The following is a 9,479-nucleotide window of genomic DNA, read 5'->3' as shown; positions in this document are numbered from 1 at the left end:
CCTAAGCACAGAATCAGAGCATTGGTTTGAGAACAGATGGAGAGTCATCTTTCCAAGGCTCCTTCCAGCTTCATAATTTCCTCTTCTTATGTTTAGACTATCCTTTGGCCTATTTACAGGTTTACACTTGCCTGCAATCCAAATAATTGAGAATCCATTTCATTTTGTCTAGTCAGTAGATCGAATAATCTATTCTAGTGTTAACTGTAAGGTTTGTTTGTTTTTTAATCTAAATCTCTTATTCAATTGATAGTGCTGGACAACATCTGGGGGAAACACTACAGAAATGTTACTTAATGCCTGATTTAAAGACTTGAGTTAATTTACATTTTTAAAAATTTCAGAACAAATAATCCTTGTTTCTGTCACAATCTGAAGTCCTTTAATCATCTGGAGAGCTTTTTAACATAATCCTAATATTGCCACATCTGTTTCAAGAAATGCATATGGAATGAGGTACACTACTCAGGGAAAATTCTGACCAGAGATAAAGGCATTGAAGGCATCCCTCCCAGTGGTTGAATGCAAATTGGCAGGCTGCCGTCGAGGAGACTACACACAGATAAACTATGACTTCTCTGGTCTCCAGCACCTTCGACCAAAAATATTTCTGCACTAAGAAGACAAGTTCAATCCTGGATCACTTGTGAAACTTGAATTACTGTTTTAAAACTACAATAAACTTGAAGTGGGCTAGCTTTAATGGGGAACTATAGACCTAGAATGGGCTAGAGCAGGTTCAGTGGCCATCTGCAAAACCCACTGAAGGGCAGTTGCCCCATGACACTGCCTCTGTTGATGGGGATAAAAGTCTAAGCTTTTCTAACAGCACACATCATAGAAATGTACATCATGAGAGCTGATTTGTGAGTGCTTGGTACTGGTGGACCAGGCCTAAGTACTTATTGGTATTTACAAGGGGCTACCAAAATTTCATGCAAAAATGGAATTAAATGAAATAGATGTTTCCCTCATGAATTTTGCAATGCCCCCTCATACAATCATCTCATTTCAGTGCACTGAATGTGCTCTCTGTTTTGATTCTCATCCTGACTTTTACTCATCTGTAACTGAGCCCTTCTCTTAGGATGCAATAAAACTCTGAATCTAATCTGGATCTCTCATATGCTAGTCACAACAACTCTTTCCCAATTGTCAGTCTTCCAGAGAAAGAAACCATCACCCACTTCTGAGAAAATTGACCTATACATCTTTCAATTGACAATGATTCACTGAACACCTCCACTTCCTATGTGGGTAAACCTCTCCTTTGGGTTATGCTTCTATGCCCTGGCTATTTGGCAAAAGATACATAATCCCACTTTCAGAATTAGGATGCTTAAATGAGATATGCCTCCTTCTCACTTATCGATTAACTCATTATCCAGCACCTCACATTCATGACCATAGCAAAAGGTCTGCTGACTGCTTTATACACTGGCCACATCATATCTAGCAGTAACCAGCCCACGATGCAAAACAGGAGCAGCACTTACTTGGCTGTGACGGTTAGGTCAATTTAGCGAAGCCATGATTCCTGGGGTTTGGCAGTTATATGTAATAGGGCATCCATCCACCATTTTGGCATAATGATCATTTTTGGCTAAGAATCTGGTCTTTGGGAGGTAATCATAACAGTAAATGATGACTGAGTGCACAGCATTTCAAAAAAACCCAGGTGAAGACACAGGGCCAGAGCTTACATCAGGAAAACTCCTCGCATGTTGCTGAGTTGTCCATTTTAAAATGCACCAAATTTCAAATGGACCAAAAAAACTATCTTTTAGAATTTTAAATCTATGTTATGTCATCCACTTAACAAATACGTATGTAATGCCTCTAGTATGGTCGGCACTGTAATAGGGGCAAAGTCATATAAACAAATGGAACTGGGCCCCACCCTCTATTTCGGTGGGGAAGAGAGGCAGACCAGTGAGCCAGGCACCATGGCAACAGGTTCTGTGCACGAAGCAAGGTGTCCACCATGAAAATGAAGAGGATGCGGCCCTTCACTCTGACTAGTGTGTCAGAGGAGGTGACAGGTGAACTGAAGCTTGAATGAGGAATTGGTCAGATGAACTGTGGCTATTCAAGAAAATCAGGCCCACACAGAAGTGAAAGGCATATTTTATTAGCATTAAATACACATAATAGACCAATCATTCAAAACTGGCAGGGTTTGTTTCTTTGTTTTAGGTTAATTCCTTTGTAAAAAGGAAAAAAAAAACCTTTTTTTTTAAGTGACAACCTTGAAGGCCTGGCTCAGGTTCTGTCATTTTAAAAGAATACATAATGCTTTTAATTTAATTTGATGAATGGTATAACTTACGAGATGTTTAAAATCAAATGTCAATGGATGGCTTAAAGCCCACTGAGGAGCATGTAAGAGTCAGCAGAGTTGGTGCCACTTTCTTTTTGAACGTTTCATTGCCCATCTGCCTTTCCTCTGGATGAAAACATCCAGTGACATGTTAAGGGAGGGATGGGCTGAGAGGACCAGAAGTTACACTGGAGAAGGCTGGGTTTCTGGATTAACGCAGCACTATAGGAATGATCAAAAGATAGAAACAAAGAAAGCATTTACCACTCCCCCCCCTCCCGGAGGGGGGCACATTAAATTTGCTAGGGAATTTTGTATTCTAGTCTAAGACTGGGCAATAATTAAAATATATAAATCACCCAATAAATCCAACACTGAGTGATTAACCTATCTTTCCTCACTTGCCCAAAATTGATCAGCCCAAGGGAAACACAAGAGAAACTGAAAGAAAGCTTTCAAGTTAAAGCTAACAAGCAAAGTTGAAAGGGCTCATTTTGCCTTTTTAACTCAACTGGCAAAAAAACCACTCCAAATGGACAAACAAAGCTACCCTCAAACTAATGATGCTGCCCTATGTAATGCCCCTTCTCATACTCCACTCTCAAATACCACCCGCCACCCCCCCAGAAAGAGAGCGTTCCCTCAACCAGATGGTTACCACACGGACTCTTCAGTGAAGAATGCAAACTTCATAGTCAAAAGAAACACTGCACTGTAATAGCATATCACGGCTGCTCCCACCAGTTTCTTATTTCTCTGATATTGAAGGCTTCAGCTACCTGCATGTGCATGTGACAATGGATCTAAACTTTCAGCAGTAAGACTGGGCCCTCCAGTTGAGAGACGTGTGATCTAAACCAGGATTCAGTATACCTAATTGTAGAGGAACGTGAGACACTTTATTGATTATTAGATGAGATATAATTGATGGGTTAATAGAGATGAAAGAAGTAAGGCAACCTTGAGCTGAAAACGCTAAGGACTTCACAAATTGTAAATTCTTAGTTTATAAACTGAAGACCTACCTTATTCCCACCTGATGTCTCCATTTAACAAAATCCCCAGGGAAAAGCAGCAGTACTGATCATTATCAATTGGGGGGGGGTGTTATGAAGTGTCTGCCAATGAGTCCATTCCATTCGTTCTCACAGTCCCCCTGTGCGATGGAGCACAACTGCCTCCCTGGGTTTCCAAGGCCACAATCTTTATGGCAGCAGATCCCCAGGTCTTGCTTCCATGCAACCTTTGACGTTAGCAGCCTGGAGTTAACCACTGCTTCACCATAGTGCCTTCGCTTATGATACAGCACCCTTCAAAATAAGAGTGAAGAAACCTCACTATGCTAACAACAGAGTACGCAGTTTCCACCCCTGTGTATGCGTTTATTTAGAGCAGCGGTTCCCAACCAGTGGGTCGCGACCTCTCTGGGGGTCGCCCGATTCATAACAGTAGCAAAATGACAGTGATGAAGTAGCAACGGAAATAATTTGATTGTTGGGGGCTCACCACAACATGAGGAACTGTATGAAAGGGTCGCGGCATGAGGAAGGCTGAGAACCGCTGCTCTAAAGAGAAAACATTAGTTAACAGTGCTGTGTTAGCAGCCCTCACACCAAGATTAAACCACATTATGATATTTATCATCAGAATTGGATATTTCTGTTAAACGCAGACATTTCTTCTCCTCATCAAACTACTTCACATAGGCAGTAATTCAGTAAAACAAAAGGCCTAACAAAAGTATTCCAGCAGATTTTCAAGATAGCTGGGCTTCTGAAGGAAATAATTTGCTTACACTTACCTGTGGTCTAAACCCACTGGTGGCCACTCTGTGTCCATTTCTTCAACAACAACAACAAAAATAAAACTGTCAACAAAATGCTACTGCTGTACACTTAATGGTTCTACCTTTTAATTTTTAATTAAAATTTTTAAATTAAATTTTAATTAAAAATTTTTAACTTTTTAATTTTTTTGTTCTGACTATTCTGGACATGACCCTGAAAATAATCTAGCACAGATTATTTTGTAACTCCATGTCATCAGTAACTGAGTCCTAGGGGAGTGAACCAAATATATTTGATGACCCTTGGATCCAAAGAGGTGCCTTGTGGGTATAATCTCCCTACCTTTCTTATATGGAAAACTAGCCTAGGAAATATTATAGAATTGAAGGAGACCAAATCAAGTCCCTCTGGAGTCCTGGTAGCATATTAAGTAGTAACACTGGTACCATAGCGGGTGGCATGTTGGCCTGCAAACCACAAGGTCAGCAGTTTGAAACTACTTCCCTCTGCAGAAGAAAGACAGAGCTTCCTCTTCATACAGAGTGATAGTCTCAAAAACCTCTATGGGTAGTTCTTTGCTGTCCTACAGGGTCACTATAAGTCAGAATTGATTCAGTGACAGTAAGTTTGTCCTTTGTTTGTTTAGGCAATGCTAGAAAGATTCCAAAAAATTATTTCTTAGTAAATTATCAAAATTCCACTAGCATAAATCATTACTCTTCATAGTTCTCAAAGTATAGGCAGTCCTCTGGGTTGAACAACCAACAACGCAGTTAAGAACAACCTATAAAGCCTATTATATTAAAAATGCAAGACACATACAATGACTCACAATAACAAACAGATGCTAATTTGCTGATGTTCAACAAAACATCATCACACCAGATTATCACATCCGAGATGTTTCAACGTCCTAAAAGTGTTTCTTCAATGTTTTTTCTTGCATTGAAAACTACTCTACAAAGGTGCTTCAAAAGTTGGTGGGAAAATTCCATTAACTCTTAATTTCATTTTCTTCATGAATTTTTGAGGCCCCTTTATATATACGAGTTCATTCTTCTTATAGGACAAAGATACAACTGACATTAGAAACGAACCATACATAACTGTTCAAACTTACATACAAATTAAACTTAAAGGCAGATGTAGAAATAGAACTCCCTCATAATCCAGAGACTACCTATAACTATTTTCACAAAAATAATTTAACTTTTGGTAAAAAACAAAAAGAGTAACTGTAAAAAAATGCTCTTGTCCATTGAGGTCACTCAAAATTGATTCTCACTGATTTGATCCATAATTAGCTTTGACACACACATAAAATAAAATATATAAAAATCAGAAAAAGACTGAAAAAGAAAGAAAAAGCCAAGAGTCCTACTATAAAGTTATAAATGTACACAATGTCAAAGTCATAGTTCATATGTCTAACATTATAAATAAAACAAGGCATAAAAATATAGATAAAAAGGAATTTTTTTAAGCAGTGAATATTAGAGAAAACCATTTAACTAGAGTTAACTTGTTAATTTTTATTTTTTACATTTCAATAGTTATCTTAAAATAATTCTTCATTTAAAGTAATGGCTTTTTCCCATCCCTACCCATGTACACAAAAACAATTGTTTTTTAGATGCTGAGTTTTTAAATTAAAAATATTTTAGAAATCACACAAATTCCTCTGAATCTTTGTCTCAGTTGTTGTTTTAAGCTTGGTTTACAGAATGTTTGAACATAATGCACATTACAAGAAAAGTCCTTAAAAGAAATTTTAATGACCAGGTCCATCTATTTTGTAATTAACAGCATAAAATTTCATGCTGCTCACAAAAGAAAAGGATCTGTTCTCTTAAGGCATGTTAACTATATTGCTAACATGTCCAAAGTAAGGGAAAAAATGTCTCACCATCCTCACTTCTAAAGGTATTCTGGCTGTATTTCTTACAAGATAGATTTGTTGTTCCCTGGGAAGTCCTGGGTCTACTCAATATTCTTCCTCATCATAGTAATTCAAAGGAATTGATCCTTCTTTACCTTTTCGTATGATTGTCCAGCTTTCTCATGCAAATGAGGCCAACAGAGGAACAATGGTGAATCCTTATTAGCTTAAAAATATTTTACTGAGCTTATATGGTCTTAGACAATTTTCTTAGATGTACTTTGCCCAAAAAGCATGTAAGTTGGACTCACTCTTGGAAAGGCAACTCCTTTTTGGCATTTCCAGTCATTTTTGAAAGATTCTCCAAAATTCTTCCCAGGAATCTGCCCCTTTATAGCTTGCCAAAGTATATCAACTTTCTACCATTATCATCAGTTTGGGTGCAAGTGATGGCCCCATTATAAAATACCTGTTAATGGAAATACAGGAAAGGTACTGGAATATTAACAAAGGAACATAGTCATTATCACATACGCATAACTCAATTCCTTTCCTTTCATAGTTAACTGTCCTATCTCGAAGTTCTGAGGCCAGAACAGAAAAGGTGTTGCAGGCAGAGAAAAATGCAAAGAAAGCCAATTGTGCAATAAGGCCTGGAGAGCCTCACTGCAGGATAGTGTGTTGGGAAGAAGAGTCAGCCAAGGGGGGAGCCTAAGGGGATCAGTATCCTATTTATTGTCTGTAGTCTTGCCTAACAGCTATAAAATATTTCATTAAAAATTATACAGAAACCAGCAAATAGTACAAAGGATTTTTTTCCCAACAAATATTCATCATTTTGTTTTTCTAAATTTTTATTCTTTCTATCATTTCTTTATATAAGAAAAAATAAAAGAGCGCCAGTTGGGGCAATTAAAGTAACTCTTTCGAAGAGACCAAAATGAAGGTTTTTCATCTCCACTCTCATCATTCATTTTCATGATTTAGAAAATGTATCAGTGTCTCTGAACACATTCTCTAGCACTCGCTACAAACTCCAAGAATGACTTAAACTCAGAACCTATCCTTCTAATGTAGCACTCTGGAAATGCAAATGAAGAAAACTGTCACATCATCCTATTACTCCAAACAAAACATAAGCCGGACTTTATTTCTACACAGCAATTCGGTATCCAATGCAAGTTGATGAAGATAACTACCAAATACCAGAGCAGTCCATGGCAACCATGATCCTAACACCTCTCAGTTTCCATGTGTAAGTACATGGGGAGAGAGCTTGAAGAACACAACAAACATTTCCTCAAGGAAAGTCTCTTTCCTGTTTTAAAGAATGAATAATCCTCAGCTCACAGAGAAGTTCTAGCAAAATTTTGAGTTTAGTTGTGATTTGGTGAAATCTATCTTATATAGTTTTTGCAACTATGATTTGGTGAAATCTATCTTATATAATTTTTGCAAATATTAAGAATCATTTGGCAACTCATTTTCCATTAAGCATGCTTCTCCTCCTGTCCCCTTGATTAAACATGCGTATTCAAGAGGAAATGTTATTTCTTCCAAGATTGATAAACTAGATGAATTCTTTTGCCATCAAGTTAATTCGGACTCACAATGATCCTAAGGGGCAGAGGAGAACGCCAGTATCAGGAGGCCAAGACCTCCCAATTTTCTGTCATGGAGCCGCTGGCTGGTTGGCTCCAACTGCCAAACTTTCCATTAATAGCTGAGTGCTTTAACCACTGTACACCTAAGATCCACAAATAGATTACCATCTGTAGTGACTAATTGCAAAAATTGTACATGGCAAAATACTGAAACCAATCTCAGATAATGCCTTTGATAAAGCCCATAAAAACCCAGTGTGCTCGCCTTAAAACCAGGGCTCACCAATAAAACTTTCCCTCTATCAGCAACATTTCATGTAAGCATCCCTACCAAAAACAAGTGTGCAAAATAAGGCTTTCTTGTTTGGAGTACATACTCACATTTGAATTTCAGTTCTGCAAAAATAATGCAAACCAAAATGATAAATTATTTTGCACTTTAGCAAAAAAGCTATTCATATTCAATGCGTTTGGATATAACATTAAAAGGGAGAAGAAAAAAAAGAGAGACAAAGCTGCAGCCATGAAATAGTTAAATAAGTTCTTCTACATCAACTGGTAAAAGACAAGCCAGAATGTATGAGCAATTATGTTCCCATTGTTCACTTGGTATCTTATGTTTACATTAAGAATTCACGTTCTGTGATTTAAAACAGGGATGGGGCCTTATGTGTGTACATGGAGTGTTTAATTGCCACATGTTTATTCCTATCTTTGAATATAAGCTTTATATTGATTTGTTTTGAAAAATAGGTATCCCTAATATACAAATTGAAGCTACAACTACACTTCACACATTAGGGAGATAAATATATGGTATTTCCTGATATTGGGGGGGTGGTGCGAAGGGAATAGTAATTTTTGTAAATGTCAGCAAGAACCTTTGATAGAAAATGTAGTCAGTTTAATGGATTTGAATGGACTCTTACTATGATGATTTATACATGCATAAAGGATAAAAGAGTTAAGCATCTGTAAGCTTATTTCATGTCACTTGCCGAGCTCTTTCCTCGTTATTTTAATGGATCTATGAATACCGAGATGAAAGCAGGATTTGTTTTACTTAACTCTCAAAAATGAGAACACTGTGTCCCCAATCACCATATCCACCATCACAATATTTTTTTTAATTGCTTTAAAAATGAGCAAGCCTCTAAACCCCCAGGTGGACTTTCGTACAGCAGTCAGTGAGTGGCTTTACGTTTGGGGTTTCTTCACACAAATCCTCAGGATGAAATAACTATAGCCCTCCATGCTCTGCCCACATTAAACACTATCCCTGTGCCAAGGATACAGGCACTCACACAACACACTCAAGACTAGCCAGGAAAGCCTAACTCTTTTGAATTTCAGAGGGCCGCTCCCTGCACAGCCCATGCCCACCCCTGCTTTTGCTGGTTCTCCAGACCCCAGGAAGAAGGCGAGCTACTGCCTAATCCTGGTGGATCTGCTAGACTCTCCCATTTTTCTAGGATTCCGAGGACGGTTTCTCTCCCACTCTAATATGGAAAACAGCGCAGGCCATGGATTCCCTCATGCAGTAACGGGTAGGCGACCACTGCCTTCCCCCTTCCTAGCCCCATGCATCTTGGCTTCTCTATCCTGAAAATCCCAGAGCTATCCCAGCCGGGAGCATATAAATCCCATGCCGTGGTGAAGAACCAATAGTAAAATTCAAGCAGCAGGGGCAAGAAGCAGGCACCCGGGTGAGCTCCCGCTGAGGAGGTGTGCAGGAGCAAGCGGGCACCCCTTCAAGAGCAATGACAGGTCGGCGGAGGGCGGCTGTGGGAGAACTGCTATTCTCGTCTTCCTCCCGGCGAGTGGGGGAATCCCGGGGCGGCGGGGGCCCTCGGGGAGTCCCCCACCTCCAACGCCCTCACCGCGCCCCC

The sequence above is a fragment of the Echinops telfairi genome, unplaced genomic scaffold, assembly GCF_000313985.2.
Source record: "Echinops telfairi isolate 266 unplaced genomic scaffold, ASM31398v2 ScPeMD7_7468;HRSCAF=8506_0, whole genome shotgun sequence".
Lineage (NCBI taxonomy): Eukaryota > Metazoa > Chordata > Mammalia > Afrosoricida > Tenrecidae > Echinops > Echinops telfairi.
Note: the sequence above shows the minus strand (reverse complement) of the source record.